Source organism: Cyprinodon variegatus, unplaced genomic scaffold (assembly GCF_000732505.1).
Source record: "Cyprinodon variegatus isolate N-32 unplaced genomic scaffold, C_variegatus-1.0 Scaffold671, whole genome shotgun sequence".
In the NCBI taxonomy this organism is placed as follows: domain Eukaryota; kingdom Metazoa; phylum Chordata; class Actinopteri; order Cyprinodontiformes; family Cyprinodontidae; genus Cyprinodon; species Cyprinodon variegatus.
This window is the reverse complement of record NW_015151124.1, coordinates 78,594-83,082: the sequence shown is the minus strand read 5'-3', so window position 1 is coordinate 83,082 and position 4,489 is coordinate 78,594.

The following is a 4,489-nucleotide window of genomic DNA, read 5'->3' as shown; positions in this document are numbered from 1 at the left end:
GTCCATCCATCCATCTGTCCATCCATCCATCTGTCCATCCATCCATCCATTTATCAATGTCCTCTGTCTAAATTGGTGGTTGAAGAGAAAACAAAATGAAAGTGTAATCTAAGAAAGATTTTTAACAATTTCCAAAAGCTCTATTTCCAAATATTACACTAGATTTTGCTTCAAATCAATTCCTTAAGAATCACTGAAAACTTTTACATGGTAAATGGCTAGTACTTATATAGCACTTTTTTAAGGCAGAAAACTTGACCAAGACTTTACACTACATTCAGACACACATGTAAGACTGTTTCACTTAAAAGAAGTATTTACGAATTAGATTCTAACTCCTGCAAAATTGATCACAATTATTGTCTAATTATAATTTCCTTGAGAGTAACTGAAAAAGGAAATAGTCCCTAAATATTATGCTAGGCAACATATTCAAAACACAACTTCAATGTTCTCATCAAACTAAGCAGATATAGAAGAAGCCTGCACTTAAACACCTATTTGGGTTTACTACAGTATATAGGACCCTGTATGTGAATTGCAGCGCTTTCTTCTTCTCCTACGGATCGCAGAAAAATGTTTGTTCTACACTTATAGTATCATTTATCATTATAGCTTATGAGTCATTGTAGATTATATAAAAACACAAACACAAGCAGAGTGATTGATTTGCATGACACAACAAATTATTAGTAGCTTAATTAAAGATTGCACTGAAAACATTTCTCTTTGGCGTGTCTGCCTGCCCTGTTATGTGGGATTGTTTCACATACTGTAAGGAATACGGTTCTTTGAAATGCAGCAATGCTGAGATCTGTCAAATGTGGAAAGGTGAACTGCATAGCAAGCTGGTTCAACACCTCGGCATTGGGCAATACATTAGAAGAGTTATTACTGCAGCACATATGTCAAATTTATAAATGAGGACATTTAAAGATCAAACTTTGTTTAGCCCAATTGCTACAAGATTTGCTTTGCAGGGTTGAGATGGGTTTGTTTTTGTACCAGGTGAGCATTTGTAAGGTTAACTATAGTTCAGACAGCTAAATGGAATCCAAACAAGAGGTCATGTTTCATTCTTTTAATGGCTTATAATTGCTGGTAAGACATAGGCACATATGAGTAGATTTACTTTCTCTTATTTCTGAATGAAATATATGTTCTGTGAATACGTATCTGCCCCAGTAAGCAGTTTTAATAATGATGAACTTATTTACTTAAGACCAGTTTTGATTGGATAGTCTAAGCAAATTTGATGAAACTGTTTATTTCCTATTCCCTCAGCTTACCTTTGCTTGATACTTGAAAAAGTTTGATTAACTGAAACAATTAAGTGTGACAAAAACTGAAAACAAAAGACATATATAAGGGGACAAATCATTTTTTTTCCCTTGGCACTCCTGAAAAGAGCAATTTTCCAAACATGTTTCTGGATGAAACTGGCATAAGAATAGGAGCTTTGAGACTAGCCCAGAAGAACTGGAGAACAATCGCAGTTTTCAAATCATTAAGGGGGACAAAAAATAAAAAGCCATCCGCTATAAATAAAGAGTGATTTACTGTTTTGCTGTGTACAGCAGAGGTCATGTACCCCAGCTCGGGAAGTGGGGGGAAAAACAACAGATAAGAGATCATTAAGTCTGGATAATTAAACCAAAGCTGCAAGCTCTTATCACGCTACATCCACAGATCTAACCGCATTGCATACCAAGGTGAAATCACATGACGTTAATCATTCTGATGGTGTCCTTGATTATGATGAATATCCCCAACGGAGCCACTGAAGCAAGAGCTTTAAAAACTTCTTAATATTAGCTTTCCTTACAATGGAAATATCCTGTTTATCGCAGCAGAAAAGAAAACTTAAAAAGGTGTTTAAAACATCATGGACACAGACTTTAAAGCGCATCTAGTAAAAGCACCTGTTCACACCTCCAAGATTGAAAGGAGATGGACGAGTGAACTGCAGGCAGCGATTTACAACCCCAAGCCGGTCTTCCTGCCTTAAACAGCCCTCTTCACACCCGCACGCTCTTCCCTAAGCTTCATTTATCTCTTTCCTTTTCCTGCTGTGGAGTTTTGTCTTGTGTAAAACGATGATGCTTTGACTCTGGCGAGGGAGGATATCCTCAAGGCCTGAGTAGCTTCTTCTGAACATGCCTCCATAGCCTTGCGTTAGTGATTGCTCGAGGACTGCGTAGACATGAAAACATGTTTGGCTTTCCCGTGCAGAGCCTGGGAGAGTCATTTATTTTCTTTTTGAACACTATCAGCAGGAGGACAGTATGAATTTGAAAAGGGCATGCACATCTGCTAAAATAAAAGCCTAATGTCGGGTTTAACATTTCTGCAAAGTTGAGGTCAATATATGAGAAGGGTCTCTGGGTGTTTATATAACCTTTTTGAATTAAGAAATGGAGATGTTTTAAATCATCTAGACCAGCTTTAGGGCATCCCTACAGTCAGTTTCCAAATAGTGCTGTTGAGCTCTTAATTATGTTACTTTTAAAAAAGTGTTTTACTGCTTGTATATTTTACATTCCTTTGACACACGCATGGAGACCCAATACTGCACACACATAAACACACCAATGACAGTAAAATAAACCACCACCCCATTTCCTCAACTGCTTTAACACAGGGGGTCTTATGCACTACATATCTACTTAAATATTTTCTCCTAAGGAGGTTTATATATTATTTTTTTTTTTTTCCTTTACAAAGTTAAAAAGGCTATTTAATATTTTGTTTTTGTTTTTCAGAGGGTGTTTTCACATGTTTGAATTGTCTCATAATAATGTGAAAAACAATTATGGGAACCTAATTTTGCAAGCAAAATGTAAAATGAGACCAAATGAGCTTTTAAATCTCAACATTTGAATTTTTTTTTTTTTTTTGAGAGGCTGTTTTCAAATATTTAATAGTGTTCTGTAAGGGTACATTTTTCTTCCCTATAAATATTTCTTTATTGTGGTGTGTATTATAGATTGCGTTGCAGTGATTTCACACATCCGACTGCGAGCCTGTCACAGTCTTGGTTCTGTTATGTTTACTTTTGAGTGTTCAGTTTAACTTTGCTCCATGTTTTCTAGTTTTATTGGTTTAGTTCTTATTTTGTTGTTTTTTCTGGTTATATTTCAGTTCTGAGGTTTTTATTTGTTGCCCTATTGTGTTGGTCTCCTTTTTCCCTAGCTCCTTAGACTGCTCTCTTCACACCTGCTCCCAATCTGCTCGTTAGTCCTCTCTTTGTTCAGTTAGCTATAAATACTCTCCTTGTTCAGTTCCTCAGTGCAGGTTCCTCGTCTAACTTCCTCCAACTCCGTTTTACTGTGTCTTCCTTGTCGTGATTGTTTTCCCCTGAAGTCTCCATGGTTTCTGGTTTGTTTTACTTTTCTTATGTTTGATTTTTCGATTTTTGGACTTCCTGCCACAGTTGTCTGTTAACTTGTCATTAAATCTACAAGAAACTCACCTCTGCCTCCCTGCCTCTGCATTTGAGTCCTCAAACCACAACCTACTCCTGACAGAGCCTAGTGACGATCACCTCCATCTTAGTGGAGTGAATGTTTCTTTAGCAACCATAGAGGTAGACAGTTCTCTCAGTAGGTTTGACACGTGGTTTGAGTCATATTGATTTATGAAAACCTTTAAACAAAACATAAGGGCAGTTGTGATGAAAACTTTGCAGTAATCTGCCAGTGAAGCAATGGCAGGAGGGATGGGACATGTTTCTCTGATCGTCCGCTGTGCTCCTTCCATTTCCCCTTAGGGACTAGCCTTGGTCAGCCGTAGTCTTTCCACGCTCTATCTCCCTGGTGGATTTCTCAAAGTACCACCGTCCCTCCCCCCCGGCCACCTGTAGCCTATCCCCCATCTTCAGCATTATGTTTCCCCAGCTGACTTATGCTGTGTTCCCTCTATCCTCCTCAGTTAGTCTCTATAGCTAGCCTCTCCTCACCCTGCTGCTGTCCCCATGGCAGGCTAGAGCTAACTTTTCATCATATACGCCAATATGTTTTCGTAGATGGTTGTCTTGGTATTCATAAATCATAATGCCTCAAACCCCATGTAAAATCTATTGAGTGTACTGTTTACCTCTGTGGTTGCTAATCAAATATTTCTTCCTACTAAGATGGCTGAATGTAAGTGCATTCTTCTCAAGATATAGCGATGGTTACATAGTGTCAATAAAACTTCCTGATTTTTTTATTTATGGTCACAAACGTCAATGTATTTCCTCTGCATTTCAAATAAAGGGCAAAAAGTAGTGCATACAGTAACTGCAAGTGGCAAGTAAAAACTTGAAAAGATGTGATTTTCTGTTCAGCTCTCTTTTTCCAGACACCTCTAAGTAAAAAATGCTAAATACTTTCATTAGTCTCATTACTAGTAAACAGAGTCCAAACACAGTGTGAAGGGAACTTAACACTGTACCCTTCCCTTAAAACTAGTGTTGCACCGATGCCATTTTTTGGCCCCAATACCGATA